The 23,036-nt window shown below is 39.9% G+C and overlaps 1 protein-coding gene across 2 annotated transcripts in view; it reads left to right on the top strand.

Annotated features, from left to right (window-relative positions):
- Positions 1–23,036, top strand: part of GNB4 (G protein subunit beta 4) — a 63,116-nt gene that overhangs the window by 2,678 nt on the left and 37,402 nt on the right. Inside the window, exon 1 of one of the 2 annotated variants that reach the window (XM_064665908.1) lies at positions 13,148–13,168. The exons of the other annotated variant lie outside the window; for it this stretch is intronic. The gene's annotated coding sequence lies outside the window, so the exon portion shown is untranslated. Of the gene's footprint in view, positions 1–13,147; positions 13,169–23,036 lie in introns of those variants that run through there. 2 annotated transcript variants of the gene reach the window in all.

Here is a 23,036-nt window from a genome sequence, read left to right as displayed (position 1 = left end):
CAGAAGGCAAAAAATAAATGAAATCATCGAGTGAACAAGTTTCTAAACATAGTGTATGACAAAGCAAATCACTGTGGATGACAGCATTAGTGCTATCACTGCACTGGGCACCTCAGCCTGAACTGTGGCCTTTGCTGTTAGAGGTCAGTTCTCCTGAAACCTGATAGATTATTTTATCTGAGAGACGTCATCTATCCATGATCTGGCATAGATTACTTTTTTGGTTGGCTGTTTTGTAGTTTTTTTAATGAACAGTATCTCTCTGGATATATATCTCACAGGAATACTGTGAGTTCTAGTTTGTGACTGTAGTGATTCATGAGACCATCTGATGAAAACTTTACTAATTCATTTTTACCAAACCAAAGCCCTGTGGTTTTGGTTTGGAAGCCGGGCTGTTATTGCATTACCTGGGCCTGACTGTCCAATGCTATGAATAAGCATATCTCTGTTATTCTGGGATCTGGAGATTTAACTCCAAAACTCTGATGTGAAATCATGATATGTGTATATTCAAGGCATTAGAAAATAGTTGAATTGCATGAACTTAGTTAAAGTGGCACCAGAAGGCACAGGAATAGTTGCAATATAAATGTCTGATTTTAAACTTTTGGTTACTGGCGTTTTGGAAAAAAAGAGTGGTGAAAATGTGCTTTATCATCCAAAGCTGCAATCCAGGAACACAACAAAGGCATACAGAAGGAAAGTTACTGTTGTTTGACCAGCAGCATGCATATTTAGGGAAGACAAATTTGGAATGTATTACAGCACTTCCAATGTCTCTATTAAAGTGCATGTTAAGGTTCACTTTGAACAAGTAATTAGAGAGAAAATGTCTTGTGATTTAAAACAGAAGTGGTTGGCAGAAGATGGGCATTTTAAAATGCTTTACTATAAGCTTCCAATTTATACTTTTTAGTATAAATTTTTAGTCCTATTTTCAAATTATTTAACTGTGGTTTCATTGCACATCCATGGACTCTTAAGTTTCAAAGAGACTTAGGTGCTTTCAAACATTACATCACTTATTCCTGAACTGTTGCATATTTGCTGTATGATGTCAGACCATTCCATTAAACACTTCAGGGCTTGTTTTTTTCCCCATGTAAGCTGGGAATAACCAGTATTTACCTTATCAGACTATGGATGTTTCTGTTATTCTTTATGTAGTGCTTTGAGTAGTCATGTTGTTCAGGGCTTAGTTACTTAGATATGCAAAGAGCACACAGCCCTCTGAGATCCCCCAGTTCATCTTGTTTTTCTATTGTAGTTACAAGGTCAAGTTGAAATAATCCCCATGATTATAAGAGCTTGTATGAAAAACTTTCCTGGAGAGCAACATCTGTTATCTGGTGGTAATAGTGATTCAAAGGAGCTCTTTGGGAAGAGAATACAGTCTGTCTCACATGAACAGGATGACTCAGTAGTTCACATTGGGAAAGAGAAACATTCTCCAGGCCTCACAAACGTGATTCTGGAGACTCATTACATGCATTATTATGTGCTTTTGTGAAGCTCATGACACAGCGCAATGGGAATGGTTTCTGGCAGCCACAGCCCTGCCTTCCCAGCAGCAGGAGAGACCCTAAACCATCTGCTGAGCCAGTGCTGCAGACAGACCCTCATTCCCCTGCAATTCCTCAGGGGCAGCACGTGTGGCTCTCGTTTCTCGTGCGTGGTGATGAAGCAGAGTAAGGGTGTAACAGCAAAGGGCACTGTGAACTATCCTGTAACGTGACAGGGCTCTGCCACACATACACCCATTTATTTACTGCTAATTAACAGCTCTGACTCTAGCTTGGGTTAACTAGTTTAGAGAAATTACATTACTCTGGTGGGCTACGGACATACACATCAAATTTCATAAGGATTTCATTTTATTAACCATTTTATCTAAAATTTGAGTCAAATCCAGCCCCCCTTTAACATGACTGCCCTTGCTGCTCAAGGCCTACAAATCAAAGCAGCCTTATATGATCACCTGGGTAAGTGAAGGGGCATCCTGCCTTAACCTGGTGGGGATTGATGACTGAAACTACTCCTGGACTATGTGTGACTGTTCCAGCCGTGGCTGCTTTCACAGAGGCTTCTCTCTGTCAAACATTGCCCTATGCAAATAAAACTACTCGTAGATGCTGTGTAGTAACATTATGTAAAATGCTGAGGACCTGAAATACTTACAGCTTAATTGACTGCAATTCCTGTTGACTTCGATGGGTGTTTTATTCAATTAGGGACTGCAGAATTTAGATCATTGCCTCTGGCTTACATCACTGCAAATATTATTGATGCTTATGAAGCTTTCGGGGATTTTTCAGGCTTTTAGTCCACAAATTGAGTGCAATGTGAAACGCTTGCTCGAGGGTAAGAGAAGTACTTATATCCATCTCATCTTTCATTTACTTATTCCTGAGTCTTTCTGTGCTATTCCTTTGGGAATGCTCATATAAAATATGCAATTTAACAAAGAGGGGGAAAGCAGAGTTGTCTCAATACAGCAAGATTCAAGTTTCATTTTGCACATTAGAAGTGTGCCTTTCTCATTTTCTTGCCTAAAATGTAGAAGTGAATCTGATTAATTTTAATCTCATAAAATGTTGAAATTAAGGCACAGTAAATTTAGAATGAATATTGAAGAAAATTTACAGTTTCCCAGGGGCAAGCATGGATACAGTGCTTGAAACTTAAAACTATGCAGATTGGAGCACTAGAAATTTTAACAAAAGGAACTAACCCCCTTTGGTGAGAAGGGTCAAGGTGGCTTAAAACAAATTTTACCTTTCTAATCTGCATGCCTTATAAAGTCAATGCTGGAGTTATTATGTGAATAGCACAAGCAGAGCTTGTGTAACTTAATTCTGACCTTTTAACCTCTGACCACAGCAGGAATATGGACAGGATAGATATCCGTGTGCTGGCTCTGTGTTAGGCCCAGAGAGAAAAGGGATACAGCTTCTACTGCTTTTCATTCAGTGCTTTGGGCATAAATGGTGAGTAAAACATTTCACATGTACTGTGTGTAATTGCATTTAATACTTCTTTTTAATCTCCAATCAGCAATGAAACATCTAAAAATATATATATTTGTAAGTAAATGAAGACAAAAAAGGTTGATAGTGATGGGCACAAACACTTTTAGGACATGTACTGTAGAAAACTGGTTGCATTTCAGGCAATGTATTCTTCCTGTAGATCTTCAGAGAAAAATCTGCAGAAAGAGCTGGAAAAAGTCATACATATACACATGCATATTCTTAGGTATATTTAGTAAAATTAGAGAAATGCCTCTGTGGGAAAATTGGTACACATCTCAGGCAGAACACTGACCTCCTTTATTTAATTCTGTCATGGTAGGTGAAAAGAAATCGGTCATAAATAAAGGTAGCCTCCTTATAGAAGGCATTTTTTTGCAGCAGCGGAGAGCACAATAAATGTTATCTGTCAGGGAAAGAAACAGGCTATTTAAATTCAGGCAGCAGAGCATCTTCAGTCGGAAGGGCTATTTTTAACTTCAGATGTAGCTTAATTTAGAAATCGAGCAGTTGAAGTCCCTTTTTTTTCCCCCCCATTTCTCCGACTGGAGATTTTTTATAATGATTATAGATATCCTTGTGTGAAGGTACTGAATAGAGTAAAAAATACCTTACCCTGAGCTTCAAGGTCATGAAAATGCACGTCGAAACAAAGCAGCTTTGTGGCAATACACGTGTAAACACAGAGGTCAGATGAGATTGATGCACTATTTTATAAGCATAAGGGCCACTTTGGCGATTTTCCAGGAGGCTGCATATAATTTTTATATCCATTTATGCAAGATCTTCCTCAGATCTGAATTACTTTGTGTAGGAAGTGCTGTAATTGCGTACAACCCTATACAACATGTGATAAAGAGAGTGTAAATTCCAGTGGTTTCTAAGGCAGAAATGTTTATGAGAAATCTGGCAATGATTTCCTGCATTGATTTTTCTGAGCCAGCTTCTTGTATTTGGCTTTGTTTGTAAGTTAATCACAAGAATTGAGAAGCTCATTTCGTTATAGAAGATATTCAGAACTAAGAATTGCAGATTTGACTCTATTAAGTGATTACAGGCTTTTTAATGTATTCAGATTCAGAACATGAAAAAATCCTCTCATAAATGGAAGTACTTCCAAGATGGCTTGTTGCAAACACTCCTCTTGCATAATTGCATAGTCTATGTCACTCAGCATTCATCTGGTGAATTGCAATAGCATTTCAGCATAAAACTCGATCCAAGCTGAATTTTACAGTTTACCTCTTCAAGCTCAGCCCAAAGTGATTCTGAAAGCTATTCCAGTTGCATAACAATAACAAGGAGCAGAGAGACATGTGCCATTGCGACAGGAATAATTGAGTTATTAATAAGCTGAATGTGACATGGAAAAGTTGCCTCTATTTCTGAGCATAGTGACACCTTCACCATTAACTCTTAAGCACACACAACTTTTTACAGTTTCTGAAATTTTGCTTAAAAGGTTGAGCGTTTTTGCACGTACAGAAAAGATAACTTTTTCTGTAGTCACCCAAAATCCTGCTATTATAAGTGAAAGCTTCTGCTGCCATTTATTCTTTAACTTGTGACAGCTAAAATTAGAGGCTTTCATTCCATTGTTTTTATACACTGGGTAGCATGATGTAATCTAGTAAGAACATCCTAAAACAAGTTAGAAATTTAGAGTTATAATCTGTAATGTTCAATGGAGGTTAAAAAGAAATGTAATTTAGAGCTTAGTGCTTCTGAATTGCCCACTTTGGATGGGGATTTCTTTCATATTCCTCTGAAACATCTGTTTTTGAGGAATGCTCCTTTCCATGGACATGTTCTGTGTGGAGGGAATATGGGAGTTAGCATAGAAGCTGTCAGAGCCATTAGACTCTGCTGGGGGGTTTCCTTAATTCTCTGCTGGCCACACCAACCTGAATTAAAGCTGAATTTAGTCTCTGGGAGGCATTTTAGTAGTGCTGTCAGACTAGGAAATTCAGACTGTGATACGGAGTTTGGATTGGGAATGTGAATTCAGAGCCCTTTCTTAAACAGAATTTTCTTTACAATAAAGCAGATATATTGCCCCAATATTGGCTGAAGTGTTTCAGCTTTTGATAGAGAATGTGTTTTTCTCATCAAAGACTAGATCTGAAGCTTGTAGCAAAAGAAACGCTTGTCATGTATACTTTCTTGTTTTAGGTATGTTGGTATGCTGTCAAGAGGCAGGATTCAGTTTGCCTATTATGGATGTTTAAAAAAAGACTAAAAACCATCCAAAAGAAACAGGGGAGTTGTCAAGAAAAAGCCAAAACCCTACAGAATTGAGGATAATATTTTTGGTCTTACAGAAACACAGGACATACTTTAAATAATTTTCTGAATGGCTTTATAAAATCTTGAAATTTATAAAAGCTTGAAATTATAACTGTCCATTTGTATTAGCTTTGTTTTTCTTCAGTCTGTAGTAAAACCCAACTGTTTTGACAGCATATAGTAATTCTATTTTCAGACATTCTAAAATAGCAAGTGTCTTTGAAGGAATATGGTGACACAGAGGTGATGAGGCTTCAGTAAGACTGGACCTTGAGCTTCAAGGAAAGCTTGGATTTCTTATAGAGCATCACTAAAGTGCTCAATGACCTGAAAGGAGGTTGTAGGTGGGTGTTGGTCTCATCTCCCAAATAATAAGTGATAGTACAAGAGGAAATGGCCTCAAGTTGCATCAGGAGAGGTTTAAATTTGATATTAGGAAGAATTTCTTCACTGAAAGGATTGTCAAGCACTGGAACAGGCTGCCCAGGGCAGGGGATGAGTCACCACCCCTGGAGGTATTTAAAAAACATGTAGATGTGGCACTTGACATGGTTTAGTGCTGGACTTGGCAGTGTTAAGTTAAAGGTGGAACTCGATGTCTTATACGTCTTTTCCAACCTAAATGGTAATAATTAGTTTTTATTGAGTAGTTTTCATCCACAGATCTCAATGTGTTTTATAATGAAAGTCAATATCATGGCCTTAATTTAAAGAGATGGAGATGGCTGGATAGAATGCTCCCATGGTTTCATGAGCAGCCCTTAAGACCTGGTTTCCCTCTGCCTTCCCTGCTCTGGGTATCTCCCAGTAGTGACTGGGTCACTCATAAAAGACTCCATAGTGGTCCATACTGGAACCTGAAAGCTGGATCCAGATCCAAGGGGCCCAATAGGATCTCTGAGAGACATGGAATGAAGCTGCTGGAGCCTCAAGACTTTTCTCTCTGTCTGATCCCAAAGCAGTGATTACACTCTTTGCTGTCTATCTATATAATCTATATAATCCATTTCCAATGGTGGGGAATCACAACAGATAATGTACTGACTTTTCCATAAAAATTTTATTCGAATTTTTCTCTTCAAAAAATTTAAGCCTTCTCTTCTATGTCACTTCTTGTTACAAGAAAATGTATCAGTGTTTTCTATGCCCACAGATCACAGGAGGGAGGACAAGCAGTGGACTGGAGCTTTCATTAATATTTCTTCTCAGAAATGGGAAATGATTTTATCAAAGTGTGACAAATCACAAGAAGTAAATAAATTGATATTTAGGTGAAATACAGGAGACTGTAACAGTCATACTGTGTGTCTAATTATAGAAATACAACATGCTACTCCTGTATAAGTGTTCTCAGGCATCAGTATGTAAGCAGTTCACAGCATACGCAGGCATCATCATCCCATGTTCTTTCATCTTGGAGAAGATGGTCATAGATGAGGAACTAAAAATAGTCCAGTTCAAGAGCGCATGCTCCCTGGAGGTGATCAAAGGCTGAGATGCTGTTTAGGTATGCAGACAACCAGAAGTATCAGAGCAGGAAGAGTGTGGTTGAACCAGTTAGTGCACTGATAAAATCTGCTACTTCTGGCTTCAGCAAAGTTTGTGACAGTAGTAGAAATGGAGTGCAGAAACACAGGGAAAGAGAGGTATAAGGCAATTCCCATAACAATTCTCATGGTCTAACCTTACATGGCTAACATAGGTGCCTAAATGAGGAAGGCAACTTTTCCTGAGCTATTGAGAGATTAAATGCAGAGGATGTTATTTCAGAAAATAATTCAGAGTCCGCAAATGTGGCTTCTGCTCTGAAGCACCTTTAGAGGAGCCTGACACTCCTCTCTGATTATGAAGGAGACTTGATTTAACTGCCTGTCTTAAGCCCCTGGGTTGATATTGAACACAGCCTGTGTAGGCACTGCAAAGGCAACTTTGCACCTAGGACTACACATCTAATACTGATAACGTTCTTTCCTGCATGCCATCACCTTGGGAAACTTCCACTTCCCCCTCAGGCTTCTCTCTCTGTTCTTTACCTGACATACAGAACTTGTGTGTGGAGGCTGAAGGACAAAGACAGTGGAAGAGTTTCTTAGGTGTGTGCATTGCATTTGTAACTGAATCGTAAGTCAGACACACTCAAGGACTCTCCTCTTCTATGTTTCATCCTAGATAGGGGAGGTTATTTCTCTAATCAGGATTGGCTTTCTAAAAGTCCCTGGGAAAATCATAAGTTGAGCTGTTTAGTTCGATAAAATCTCTGAAAAACAGGAAGATTCATACCCAAACCAAAAGCAATAGGTTTTGTGCCATATCTGATGTAAGAAGAAAGCAGTATTTACTTAAAAATGAATGTATGAAAAATCTGACTTTTCATTAAAATAGATAATTTTTTAACTCAAAAAGGATTTTTTTTTAATTTATGGTTAAAGATATTTTTTTGAAATATCATTACTGAAAATTTTGCATCCAGAGCCTAGCTTCAGAAGTTCTGTTCAATTCCTTTGCAGCTGACTTGCAGCACTATTAACACTTCTCATGTTTCTCTGTTGCACTTGTTTAATACCAGACAAGGAGCCATGTGGGTGACAGTTCTGTACCAACAAATCTTAACAGACAGATGCTACAATTTGATCCTGATACTCACTGTGTATTTTACTTAGTGCTGCAACCAGGGCTTAAAAATACAAGCACCAGCTTTTTTCCTGTATATATCTCCATTAAAAAGCCTGTTCTGATCTAACATAATAGTAATAGGAGGCTATTTTTAGACCAAATGAAGGAGGGGGACAATGACATTAATATGTGTCATGGTCCAAGAAAGCTGACATTGGCTGACATTCATCACCAGATCTTGCATAAGTATTCACCATACCTAAATTAAGTAGTAAGAAGAAACTTCCTCCTCCTATTAAGTGGCCCTTTATACAGAAAAGATTAAATTCAGCTGATAATGTCACCAGGAAGTTGGTGCAATATTTAAAATCCGGTTAACAGTGAAAATACTCAGTTGTTCAGGCACAGCTGTGGCAGTGCTACATCCTGGGCTGAGCACTAAGTTGAGGTGTGCAGGGGAGAATCCTGGAGCCAGGGAAACCCAAGGAAGAGCTGGGAGCTCTGCCAGCAGCTGGCAGCTCTCATGAACAACCTTGGGAGATTGAAACTGTCCAGGGGAGCACTAGTGACCAGGAGTGCTGTGGGCAGGGATCAGGAGGGAATTTTCCACAGCAAGGACTGTGCTCACAGGTTCCAGCCTAGGGAGTGCTCTGGGTCTCTGCCATAACAGTGGGAACTCATCTCACAGTTAAAACCAGTGTTTCTGCCTTATGAAGTCTAACAAGGACAAATGTACAGTCATGCACCTGGGAAAACATAATCCAGAAGTGTATCACAGGCTGGGATCTACCTGGCTGGAGAGCAGCTCTGTGGGAAGGGACCTGGGGACCCTGGTGGACCACGAGCTCCAAAGGAGTGACCAGTGCTGCTGCAGTAATGAAAGCCAGCAGGATGCTGGGTCACATCCACAAGGGCATCTCCAGCAGAGATAAAGAAATCATTGTCCCACTCTACTCAGCACTTGTGAGACCATACCTGGAATATTGTGTTCAGGTTTGGACCATGCCATGGAGAAAATAAGTGGACAGGCTGGAGAGGGATCAGAGAGGGGCCACAGAGATGATCAAAGGACCAGGAATCTTCCATGTGAGGAAAGGCTGAGAGAAATGGGTTTGTCCAGCCTTGAGAAAAGAAGGCTCAAGGGAGACCTTATCACCATCTTCCAGAATTTAAAGGGTGGCTATAAAGAAGATGGAGATTCCCTTTTTGCAAGGAGTCACAAAGAGGAGAGGCAGTGGGAACAAGTGGCTCCTGAGGAGATTCCAATTGGACACAAAAGCAAAATATTCCACAGTGAGAACAATCAGACATTGGAATAATCTCCCCAGTGAAGTGGTAGATTCCCCAACGTTGGACATTTTAAGGTTCAGCTGGACAGGGTGCTGGACCCTCTTGTCTAGACTGTGCTTTTTCCAAGAAAGGTCAGACCAGATTCCTTGAGGTCCCCTTCTGACCTAGTGTTCTATGATTTTATGATTTGATTTGTTTGATTTGGTCTTTAGTTCTTGTGTGAATGGATCCTTTTTCACTGTCAGTTATGGGTGTAAGGTTGATGGACCAACCCTCTGTGGTCCTTCAGTACTCCATTATACAGAGGAGAGGGAAATAATTTCAGTTAAAATAAAAATTAGAAACACTGAGCAGAGATGCCCTCAGCCAGAAAATTAGGAAATTAAATCCCTGATACTTAGCATGGAGTAACAAAATCATAGTGGCTATATTTTCCCAGAACTGAAAAATTAGGAATTGAGCAAGGAAACAGATGTTTATGCAGTATGATAATTCAGTCTTGGAGGTGACAAAATAATGAAGCTAATTTTTTGTTTAGGAATCTGAGTATTATTTTCTTGTATATGTAAATAAGGGTAAATATGTGTAAAAATATTTGACTAAAAATCTCAACAGAAAGAACAAAAGAATAAAACCAAAGAAATGGTTTCAATGTATAAAGAAAGACTTGTTCAGTGAACCCCTCAAATATTTGTAAAAAAATGAGCAAAGTGGTAGCAAAGGCAGCTAAAGGGAAAAGCATTTTAAACATCTAGTAAGTAGATTTTAATTTCTAAATATAACTACTCTAATAAATTACTTTGGAAACTTATACACAGAGACACAAAATATCCTCAACCCTGTTGTTGAGAAATGTCATGAATTCATTGGAAAAGTACACTAACAGCATTCATGGGTGTTTGTTTTATGGAGGGAAAATTTGTTTCCTCAATGCATATTCATAAACAATGGATTAATCCAAGCACACACCCTGTATCTGTGTTGGTGCTAAAAGCTTCCAATGCCACAGAAAATACACACACACATAAATCTGCTCACTACACTATTGTTCTTTACAGTCTATTTTTTTTTTTGTACTTTTTGCTTGTGAGGAGGGAATAAGCAATCACAGCTACAAACATGTTCTTCTGCAGACAGAACTCCTGGTGAGCATGGTGCTTCCACACCCCTGGGCCTGCTCCTGTGCCATCCCATTATTTCTGGTGCCAGCAATTCCTCAGCACTTGTCTGATGTGGGCGCTGCTACACTGTGACTGATAACAAGCCTTTGAGCTGCTCAGACCGACCCTTTAAATGTCCCTCTGACATAAGCTCAGCCTTGGAGACTTGTTGGTATTTGTCATGTGCCTGATAACAGGAGGTTTCCTGATGCAGCCTTTGAAAGGAACGGACAAAAGCAGCACAGCATGATTCTCTAGGGCACATCATCTTTGCTACTTCAAAGGGAACCCTTTTATCTTGGACTTTGAGAGACTGTGCGCCCAACATGCTAAGGAGATTTAGAACATCCTTGTTTAGATTTTTGCCTCAGGAGGTTTTTGTCTGATGGTTAAGAATGAACAAAATCCAAGCTAAATTCAAAGTGTTTCATTGTTTGTGGGTGAAAAAATGTCTGACATGAATTCGTAAAGGTGAAGATGTCCCTGCTCATTGCAGGAGGGGTTAGACTAGATGGGCCTTAAAGGTTCTTTCCAATCAAATCTATGATTCTATCCCTGAAAGTGTTCCACGCCAGGTTGGATGGGGTCCTGAGCAACCCAGTCTTCTGGAAGTTGTCCCTGCCCATGGCAGGGGGGTTGGAACCGGGGAATGTTTGAGGTCCTTCCAACCCAAACCATTCTGGGATTTTATGTGATATTTCTGAATGAAAATATCACACAAAATTTCTTCAGTAGTGGGTATTCCTGGTGAAGTCACTGTATTGACACTTGTACTTTGCACAAGTAACTGTTCCAGCTTGTGTGCACACACAAACCAAGGTGGATTGTAATTGTACTGCACTGATATTCAAAGAAGGAAGTGGGACACCTCATACAAGGTATAGGATACATATTAACAGTTTGGTAGCTGTGACCCACATATGAAATGAAAGTTTAGCCTCAGTTATCAGTACAGTTGATGAGAGCAGTGATAATTCTATCATGAGAATTACTAGAAATTACAGCTGCTGCCATGGAAGCACAGCTTACTGGTAAGACAAATTTAGGTGATGCACATAATTTCCAGAATTTTGAAATAACTGCAGTAATGTGGGGTTTGTAGTGAGCCTGGTTTTTTTGTTTTGTTTTGTTGGGATTCTTTGGGAAGGTTTTGTTCGGTTGGTTGGTTGTTGTTCATTTTTTTCCTATGACTCAAAAATAACCAGTGTGGACCTATTTTTGGGATAAATTACAACATTTTTTATCAAAGGTAGATCCAAATGTTCAGTATATTTCAGTATGGTCATTGATTTTTTAGGAGCAATAAAAGTGAGCTTCCTCCACTTAGATTCCAGCAACTGATATCCCACAGGAAATTTTCTTGAATTTGGAGATGATGGTGGTGAACATGAGAATTGTGAGCTGGCTAAAGTGCTGACTAAAAGTAATATTCAAAAGAAGGTGATTAGGCCGGAGAAAAGTGATGTTCCTCTGGGATTAGTTTTGGAATCTGTTGCATTTAATATATTTACTGATGTGTTGAGGTGAAATTCCTCAACGTTGGAACAATGTTGGTAGGTATTGCCAGTGCTGAGGAAGACTGGGTTGTTGTTCAAAAAGGATTAGGCTAACTTTTTAACTTGCTGGTAATGTCATATAAGTAAGTCACATACTGTACCAAGCCAGACACCTTGGGTACAATAATGACCTCATCTGTAACCTGGGGGTTCGTGAACTGGAAGCAGGAGAGGTGGAAGCAAACCTGAGTGCACTTGTCAGAGGAAGGATGAATGTGATTAGACATTGGAATATAATTATATTAGAAAAGATAATGCAGTCCTGGAAGGTGAGAGTTTTTTAACAATTTGAAGGAAATGTTGGTACCATCTTACAGGGAGTGTTAACTCCTTTTGAGTATTTCTACAGTTGTTTAGCTCTTTTTAGATGAATTAACTTGAACTATGAGAGGTATAAAGAATAGCTACAGGATGAGCAAAGGCATGAATCTTCATCTTTTGAAGGGAAATTAGAAATGTCTCATGTACCCAACCAAATGGAGCTTTCTGGGGTGATGGATCATTAAATACACTGGGAGCAGATATAGGTTCAGTGTCTGTGATCACTGAGTCCTTAGTCTGTCTGCTGGGATCACTAATAAAGCTGCCAGTCACTGGCTGTTCAGTAGTTTTCCTTTCTGATGAGGATAGTGGACTGGTGTTAATTCCAAAAGTCCACAAAACTTTTGCATGTGCCACTGACAAGAGGATTGCCAGTAAGACTGTATTTTTATTAGTACTGCAAAAAGTACTGAGCAGCCTCAAAAAATGAATACCATTTTTCACGTCTTGGCTACAGATTACTTACAAAAGAATGAACTGTTCTTTAATTGAGATCTTGCTGAACTTCCTTCTTTTAGGTCTTTTGAGCAGGGCTCTGGTGGTGTCACTGCCTTAGCCCTGCCTAATGAGCCAGCTCCCCACGATGACAGCTGCTGCTGTCTGGGTTTGACTTCGGAGAGCTCCGTAAGTGCGGAGTGTGATGACATCATGCTCCCTGGGGTGTCAGCTATTAGCTGCTAAAAATAGTTACAGGCAAACACAGAACAGAAAAATCAAATGTCTCTTTAAACCACTAGTGAATGGGAAGGTAAAGATCCAGAGCTCAGCTGAGGGGTCTTTTGTTTAAATGCGAGGGCAACAACGTTGGGCTGCCGTCCTGGCTAGTGATGCTGATGATGCTTTAGGACTCGTGAGCTGAGAGAGCCCACAGGGACAAGTTCATCCCTGGTGAAATTCCAGAACTGTCATGGTAAGTGAGCTTTTTGTGTTTATTTCCCACTGGTTAGGTTATCTGATCTGAGTAATCCGTGTTTTGCTGTCCTTAATGTAACTATGGGATTCACGGCACAAGAATGATGTTCGTGTTACTGCCAGTATAACCACAGTTCTATTAAAAAATAAAACACAAAGCAATATTAATTTTGCAAAATGAAGTGTTCAAGCTTAAAAAATAATGTACAGTAAAGACTATATGCAGACATAGATGGTGCCTGCAGTCTCCAAGTTCAGGAAAGTATCCTGCTCACCCTGTGTTTTGGGGCTACTTGATGCAAGTTTTTTGACACCACTTATGACCTTTAGGCCTTGATTACAGATTTATGAGATAAGACAGGCTTGAAGACAGAGGTCTCATTCTCAGGCTTTAGCTTAATTCCAGTTTTGTAATGCAGACCTCTGTTTAACATTTCGGTGGTACTGGTAAGGTGTTTCAGATACTAAACTGCTCCAAATTAAATTTGATCTAATAAAGAAAACGCATATAAATGCAGAAGCAATATAAGATGAAAGTTAAGATAAACACAGGACTGGGTGTCTCACAACCTCTGAAAATCTCATCTTCTGTTTTTTGTACTAATTAGTCCATGGACAGAAATTTTCAACTAGGCTTATCAGTGCTGTTAGAATAATGTCTAACCTCAGTTACTCCTAAGAATATTTTTTGTACTTCTTAACTTACCATCTAAGGGCAGGCAGAGGTAGAAATATGAAGCTCTGACTCTTCCAGAAAAACACCAGAGATTCTCATTTCAAGTTACAAATGGGCCCAAAGCTCCTTTGGCCAAAGTGTAGTCTTTTTCTCACCCATTCTAACTCACCTGCAACAGCTTCATGGTGATGCAAAACCATCACAAATCACTCATAAGTAGCACTGGTCCCTTTAGCAGGGAGAACAACCTCTTCTCCCTACAGATTTGGCACCCTGGCCCCAAACTACCTGGTCTGCAGCCAGTGCACAGGCTAAAACCACAAGTCTGCAGATCCTACAGAGCCTGAGTCACATCTCTGCCAAGCCCTTGCAGGAGCCTTCCCCAGAGGGAATGAGGAGCTTGATGGATGTGGTGCTGCAGGACATCAGAGTGTGTGCTAATGAAGCAACAGATCCATTACAGTATTTAGCCATGTCACAAGATCCAATTACAGGAACTTTGTGCAGTATAAAATAGTCTGATTTTACCCTGTGCTCATCCTGTAAGAGTTGACGTCTCTAAAAGATATTCCCATCCTACCATGATTTCCAAGTGCTGATTCATCTACATTCAAGATAGTTTAGAACTAGGATTTGATTCTGCCTTATTGCTGGTAATGATTTTTGTAAATCTGTTTGATAATTTTCATGGATGAAGCTGAAGAATCCCTGGGTCTTCTGCTTGCGGGGTGTGACATGTAAAGTAGAAGTTTTTCTTGCAGATCAGAAGGCAGGGGCCTGACGTAGGAATTATTGTGTGAAATTACATTGTCTCTGTTATGTAGGAATTCAGACAATGATTGTGATAGTCCCTTTTGTCCTTTAAAAATGAGAATTTATGACTCAAAAGGTGCTCTGCTGTCAGTCACAAAATTTTCCCATTACACTGAACCTTATTTTTAATGCTATAATATCCTGTTCTTTTAGGTGCAAGTGTGGTGTTTTGAATGCAAACTGATTTACAGTCATTTTCTTCAGTCTGCAAAACAGGCACAAAAAAAAAAAAAGAAAAGAAAAAACAAGATAGAAGAAATTCTATATTCACTGTTAGTGGCCAGAGGGGTAAAATATAATATAATTAAAAAAAAAAAGGAAAATTTCCTCTTTATGTGGGTTTGTGAGGTTGGTTTTTTTGGTTTTTTTTTTTTTTTTAGGGAGAGGACTATTTTTAGATGACTCCTACCTGAAGGAGCAGCATCTTAAAGAAAATGATAATAAGAAATTGAAATACCGGGAAGCTTTACAACATCAAATGCATACGATTTTTAGCAGGTGGCCAACTTCTTGTTTAAAAAGGTTTCCTGCTGCATTAATTTTTTCCTTGCTGTGTCCCCCAAGGCTGAATGTCACTATCTCCTGCTGACAATGCAGCAACACCCTGATTTTGTACTAGACAATGATTTTTTGATTCACAAGCTGTTTCAGCATTCCAGAGCATTGCACTGTTCTGGCATGGATTTGTCTGAATTTATAGCAATTTATTCAAAAAAAGATTTATTCATAAAAAGGTTGTTCTCTCTGTTTTGTGGGATGCCATCAGGGATAAAGGCACATGCAGTAGCACAAACAGCTGAGATCTTGCAGCAGACTTTTTGTCTGCTTGATGCTTTCACTGATGGCCTTAACACTGATTATAATGGCAGTAGAATAAAATAGCCTCTAAAAATAAGATTTTCTGTTGGAATGCTGGCAAAGTAGTGCAGATGTGGCATAAAGTTATTGTGTCTTCTGTAGGAGGTGGCAGTCTCTCATGTGTTCTGTTTTCAAGGTTCAACCAATATACTCCCAGCAAGAGATAGAACTACCTGAGCCTCATATCCTTTGACTTTAGCTGAGCAATCAAACCCCTGTCCTGTGCTTTTTTGGTGTGCAAATGGACCTGCCGTGTATGGAAATTATCTCAGTTGAAATCAAAGCAAAGTAGAACACAGAACTTTGTAAGTGACTGTGAATGGATCTACCCAAATTTTGTAGGGAATGTAAGAATGGTGGACCTAAATAATCAACAAAATTAGAGTAAAAGTCTTTATAAAGCACCTGTGGAAGCACATATTTATGTTTTACGTGTCCAAACTATATCCCATTGAAATGATGGACAGTTCAACAAAATATATATACCTGGAATGTACTTAGATCCAATAGCAGGAACCTGAGTCCAGATAGAGTCAGACTGGAAATGAGGCAGATGTGTCTGTTAGGGTGGCATATCTAGACAAGAAGCATGATATTTGACACGCACAGTAAATTGAGGGTTTGTCTACATAAGACTATACACGTAATCCAAATTAACATCAATGAGTTAAGGGATCTCATGTAGGAACTTCTTAAAGGGATACCATCCACTGTTGCTGTAAAATGTCAGACTGAAAGATCAAATAATCTCTCTGGCTGGATGATACAGAGCAATAGCTCTGTCCTATAGCTGCACAGCAGACAGAGAACAAGAAAAGGTTTTCACTCTACTGCATAAGAAAATATTAATGGTCCCGTCTCACCACAAATTTTCACATAATTAGATAGTTAGATCATGTAGAATCTTGCCTCATCACCAAGTCTACTCACCATAACATTTCAGACATAAGAAGAGGGACACCTGCATTAAAGTGAAATTTGACGATTGTCTTATACGGAAGTTTGTGAGACAGAACCCTTATCCACAGAAATCATGTTGTCAGCAACGCTGTTTGTTTGAATTAACGCTGCAGATTGGATCTAGTCACCGATGCTGATCTCAACTTTTATGTAGGACATAAATTGAATACATTACATTTCCTGCCGCGCCAGGCCGGCTCTGACGCAAACACCAAAGCTGAAGTGAACGGGAGCAGGCAGTGCTGTCAGCCTGAGGTGCCAGGCCATTAGAAATTCCAGGTTCCTTAAATGTAAATGTAGTTTAGAAATCTAAGCTGAAAGACATCCCAAAAACATATCCAAAGATATATATTATTCTGACAACACGTTGGAATCAGCTATTACTGCTGACACTGAGCCAAACCCAGCGAAGGAGTCTTGATTTATTTCAAGAAACATGTTGAGTTCAGTGTCCTGTAACTGCATCTGTCACCACCAGCCCCTCAGGAAAAAAACTGAGGAGGGCTGTTTTTTGTTTTTCAATCGTTAACTTCTCACTGCTGTGCCTTCCTTCCTCTCTAAGCTTCCTTTTTGTGTAGATGAAACCTAGTGATGCAGTGTTTGCCTATAGGCGTCCTTTTTCCTGTGAACATAGAAAACCCTGAAGAACAAATAAACTGTTTAAGTTGCTGATCCTGCATGTTTGCAAATTCATTGGGAGATTTGGCTCACATGTGAGGACACAAGGATCCGGCTCCTGGGGAATAAACGTCAAAGAACATGAAAAGAAAAGCCTTAGTAGGCGCTGGGACTATAAGAACAAAGAGTGCTTCCAAACTTCAGTAGTAAAAACCACTGGGAAATGTGGCATAGTCTGACAAAAGCAATAAGAATGATGGTTCTGAGTCAGGCATTGAATCAGAAAAAAAAAAAAAAGAAAAAAGAAAGAAAAAAAAAGAGGCTTGATCCAAGTGAATTAAAGCCACTTATATTCCTGGAAATGAATTATTTCCTCTTTATCAAAAAAGGAAAAGAAGACAAAGAGGTTAAAAATGTAATTATATGTTGCAGAAAGAATTATATGGCAATTTCTGTCTCCTAGGCTTGTGCTCAGATCACAGACCAGAACTCTGAAACACTGACTGACTTTCTGCAGTGTCTCAGCAGTGTTGCCTGTGCTGCCTATTTACTTTTCAGTACTTCCTCTCAGAGCCTGTCTTTTAGTCTATGTCCTCTACAGGCTTTTAGAGGAAGCTCTGGATATTATTTTGTGTCCAGAATAAACAGAAAGCACAGTACTGTCTTCTGTGAATAATCTCTCTCCCTCCCATGTGAATTTACAAATACTGTAGAAAAACAAAATGATCACAGAAATAGAGTTTTGTCAGATGGTCCCTCAGTGCTGAGGACTTGGTTCCTTGCTTTGTCAATGAGTATCCGTTACATCATTTACTATTTATGCTGCAAAGGCCTTCAAGGAAGTGCTGAAGCCTGTGAACATCTCCCCCCTTTCCTATCTTAGGCTGAGAATATTTTCATTCCATTCATGTCTGCCTAGACACAGAGTGCCTGGAGACTGTGGCAGAGTATCTGCTTCCAGTGCACACTGATGTTTTGCCAGTCATGTGTCATGAGGGAGTGTCCTCCCACTGCTATGAACAATATGACCATGAAGAAAAGCGAACAGTAACTGCATTATGTCCTCCGGAAGATGGATGGAAGTTAGAGGGAAAATGCTTTAGTGCACTGTGTTTCGAGGCCCTGCTCATCAGTTGCATGACACCATTGCTACAGTTTGTTTCCTAGAGTTTACAAATGAAATGAAGGCAAGGTTGTAAACCAGAAAATCGTGTTCATACGCTTTGTAGATTGATGACAGACATGCTGTAAAATGCTAAAAAAGAGATCAACTGCAATTAGTCTATGAAGAACCTAATCACCCTTATGAATTTAACAACCAAGATTTCAAATAGTTAACTTCGTTCTGTCCTATACACTCACTAAGAGTGTATCTTTGTGCTGGGTTTTGTTTTTCTGAGGGGTTTTTTTGATGGATGGAAGCTGGTTGGAAATAAATATATTAAGATTCACTTACTCCTAAAACTTTGTCATTTAATAACAAAAATCCATTTGGTTATGAATGCATAAGGTTTCTGCACTGAGCATACCCAGACTCTGCCAGTCATCAGAGAGGGTCTCAGTCATTCTTAATTGGCTGAAGAGCAGAAAAGGAGTGGGACAACTTCCTACAGACTTTTTCCCGGCTTTCCTGGTATGGTGCCTTGAAGTAGATGATGCTGCCATATGACAGACCACCTGATTAACCTAACCGGGATATAATTAACATTGCACAAGCAACCCCAAAAGTTTTATGGGGTTGCAAACAGCATTATCTCTCATTATCCCAAAGAAAGTTTATTTCTTGCTACTTCCCTTGAGAGAAGAGTTAAAAATTGCCCTTTTATGGGAAGAGGACTGACCAACAGATAGCCAGAGAGAGCAATCTGGGCACTAGCATGGCCAGCTGGAGCCCAGCCAGAGTGGCTGGGACTGATGATCCCCTGAAACAAAACTGTGCAGCAGAAGTTTCTGGAGAGACCTTCCCTGCTAGGTATCACCTGGAGAAGCCAGTGACAGCCTGGCCTGTGGGAGTCCCAGATGAGGCAAGATGAATGGGAATGAAACAAAAGGAAGGGGAGCAGTGGGGAAAGGAATAAATCTTTGTGTGCTGGAAAGATCCAACCACATTGCGCTGTTGCAGTGTTTTGAAATATGTTTTGTCTTAGGACCTGACTCTCCTGAAGCCAATTTAAGTCATCAGTTTGCTACACAGTGATGCAAATAAGCACCAACCCCGTGCTTCCACAGTCACGCAGACACACATTTCTGTTGGGTGCTTGCTTTTTAGCACAGTAGTGAACCAACAATGCTAAAACACCATCTGTTTTGCTGTGTCAAGGGTACCAGCTATCACTGCAGCCACATCACTAAATCACATTACAACCCTCAGCCTAATGACATTTGTATAGATCTCCAGCTCTCTACTATTTGTCACTAATCAGAGTAGTCTGAAGATAATCATGCAGGGACATTATCCCATTTGATGTTCTTTCCCTCTGCCTTAGCTACTCATTTCTACAGTGCACACACAAGCCAGCATAGCCTGACTTCTCCAACTTCTTTTGTTATCTTTATTTGTCTTTTAGCAGAAATAATTGAGAGGTCAGTGAGGTTATTGTGCCATGTCTGTTGCTCAACACCCCAGTTCCCTGTTGTGGTGGGATCTAGCAGGAAACTTGAAGAAATCCAAAAAAACAGCCAAGCCTCTTCTCACACTACCCTGCCTGTTCAACAGGGGCTGTTGAACATGATTTAGCCTTAAGAGATTAAGTATCTTTTTATTACAGTGTGCCTCATCCCACTGGAGACAATGTTAGGGTTCGTATCAGCACTACTGAGCACTCTTGTTTGCTCTACTGGTTTTAGCATTGCAAAAAGATTAGGCAAATTTTCTTCCCTGTTACAGGTACTTGAAACTGCAATGAATTTCACGAAGTGAATTGTTTAGGATTTCGATCAGTGCAGCTGCAGAATTTGACCAGCCATCTTAAAACCATTGCATTTATTTCTAAGATTCAAAATGTTATATTAATAATTTAAACAATTGTAGGGAATATCCTGTTACATTGACCTTGAAAATGTTGTTAGACATGGTAAATACAACATTTGCTTGCTAAAATGGAAAGATGAAATGCTCACTCACTTAGAGCTTCATATGGAAATCATCAGGAAAACAGCTCCTGTTCTAAATGTAGCTGTCAAACTGACAGGTTGCAGAAGAAACAGATTCCCAGCTATTCAGTAGTTACAAAAGATCAAGATGATCCAGTTTCATCAGACCATCAAAGAGGGTGACTTGAATTTGTTGAATTCAAATCAGTTTTCTCTGTTTGCTCACTTAGGCTGGTCCTAACTGCAGGTTTGTAAGAAACTCATAATAAACTTCTGAGCTGTTACTCATTCAAAGAACATCAAAGAGCTGTCAATTATGAGGTGTCAGAGGCTTGAATAAAAATGCAACTGCCTTTTTTGAGAAATACCTTGGGCTGATCACAACCACTTTGACGTAAGATGCAATTTCTCTGCACGTGCAATTAGCAACTGGTTCTGGCAATTTCCTTATGGGAATTTTTCCAGGGGTATTTGATGTAAGCAAATGTCTCTGGACATAAGCTGTGGATGCACTAGGAAGATCATTTTGAAGTTTTTTTCTGAAAAAGACACCTCTGTGTCTGCTATAGTTTAAACAAGAATGTATAACTTTATCAATTCCTGACCCTTTGTCCCTGTCCATTGCTCAGCTCCACCACTCTAATCCAGCCTTTTATTCTTTGGAGTAGTGAAAACCTTGGGTTTTTTCACATGCTTGTTAATGGATTTACCAAGATACTTGGGACTTCTTTGCAAAGGTGCTACTGCTCTGCTGATTGACATTCAGCATGGACAGGCAGAGCAGGCCAAGTAAAGAAGCAACAAGCCAGAAAGGAACAAAACCCATCAAATCTTGAGTTTTCATTCCAAATGTTTTTGAATCAGCAGCTCTGGGCCCTTCCCAGCTCTTGAAGGAATGCCAGTTTAGTGCAGTGAGTGAGTAAGGTGTGTGAGGGGGCGACTGCTTCTCTGTCAGTTGTGAGAAGCTTTATTTTAAAAAGTGCTTCTTTTTTTGCTGGTGTTCCGGAGGTTTGAATGGCTCAGAGGAGCTGGTAATGGCTCACAGAGGCTTTCTTGTTCATGGCCTGCTGCCCAGCCCAATCCAGCCCAGGCCATTAGTGACTGGGAGCTGTTACCGTGTTAGCACAGCCTGATGGATGTGAACTGTGCCTTCATCCAGTTTTCAGCAGGAAAAGCATCAGAAACCAGCACTGCCCTTGTCCCTGAGTGACTCTCACAAGACAAGAGTGTTTTGGGGCAGAGCCGATGGTGTGGCAGCTTCTCCTGCCTCGTGCCCTTCCCTCCACTGCCAAGAGGGAACACCAGCCTGCAAAGCTGTCAGGCTGATGCTTTCCCCATCATTGAAATGACACAGAGTGAAACAGGAACAGAAATCAGAAGCACCTTGGGTTAAGAGCATGGGTATCTTCTCATAAAATATGCGCAGAAGAGCATGAATGGTTTCATTCAGAGTTTTGGACCAAAGCCCACTGTATATGAGGAAAATCATTACCACACTATCAGCAATTGTGCACTGAAATGGAAATTACTTCTTTATTGTAATTTCTGACTTTATTTTATAATGTTTTTATTATTTGTTTTACACATTTTGCTCATTTAGACACTCATACTGGTCATTTTCACTCTGCTTATATTTAATTTCACTCCTTTGTTTGCTCGCTTGTTCTTCCTTCTGAAAAGCTCTCGTGTTGGGTAACTTGCTCAGCAGCAAGGATAGAAGGAAGGCAGGTGGGCAGGCAATCTGAATTCTGATTTTGGCTCTGCCACTGGTTGCTTGGCAAGCTGCTGACACCACTCTGTGCCTTACTTTCCCACAGAAAGAGACTCATAGTTGAAGAACAGCTTAAAATTTTTGACAAAAAAAAAAGAACTGTGCATCTACTAGTGCTATGGATTAAAGGAAAACATACCTGAAACCAAGTATTATATTCCATGTGCTCCTTAAAGTGCATATTAGTTCAACCCAGTAAGCCTCTGTTCCTCATTTTCCTTTCCTGAATTAGTTCTAAGTGTTGAGTCATCATCATCTATACACACATCCAAACCGCCATAGGCATCTTAGTCTTCAAACTGCAAAAAATCCAAAACATTCTAGATTCTTCTGGATTCTTCAGCCCATTTAACAGGTATGATATTCAAGCAGCAATTCCTAGTAACCACTGAGACAGTTACAGTACAGATCTGAATGGCACTGCAGAGGGTATGTATTGCTCTGTCCTTAAACCTTAATGTTCTCTCTATTCCCTCCCTCCCCGATTTAATTTGGATAAAGTCTCCACCAGCAGGGCACAGCAGTTTGTTAAGGGCACAGTTGTTATATAACTTTATATTACTTACAGTCTTATAACACTGTTGCAGATAACACCAGAAATAGTGTCTCTCCTCTGCCTAGGCCACAGTGCTATTTCCACTATCTTTAATTCCCTGCAACTGAAACCCTGTTCCCTCAGGAATGGCTGGGGGTCGTAGCAACACTGCTGATGCAGATGCAGGTTAAGAGCCAGCAGCAGCAATATGCTGAAAAGCTTCCTAAGAATGGTCTCTCTCTCCTTGCTGACCTGGAAACCAGCCTCTTGTATCAAATGTCTTTATTCAGTACCGTAAAACTCTTCAGGTACCAGAAGTTTTGTAAGTTAAATGGCAAAACTGAAAAATTATAAGCTTGAATCATACTTCTGACAACTCAGGGGTAAGCTCAGACCCAAAGTCCAGAGGAAGGTGAAATATATCTGTAATTAATCTAATATGCAGCACTTGACTGTAGTATTTCCTGCTACACTACACCCGAGGGTTAGCTTAGATTCCAGAACTGAAGAATTTGCCATCTTTACTATAATGCAACTGCAAC

This window comes from Pseudopipra pipra, chromosome 10 (assembly GCF_036250125.1).
Source record: "Pseudopipra pipra isolate bDixPip1 chromosome 10, bDixPip1.hap1, whole genome shotgun sequence".
NCBI lineage: Eukaryota > Metazoa > Chordata > Aves > Passeriformes > Pipridae > Pseudopipra > Pseudopipra pipra.
Note: the sequence above shows the minus strand (reverse complement) of the source record. Positions and strands in the feature narration are given on the sequence as shown.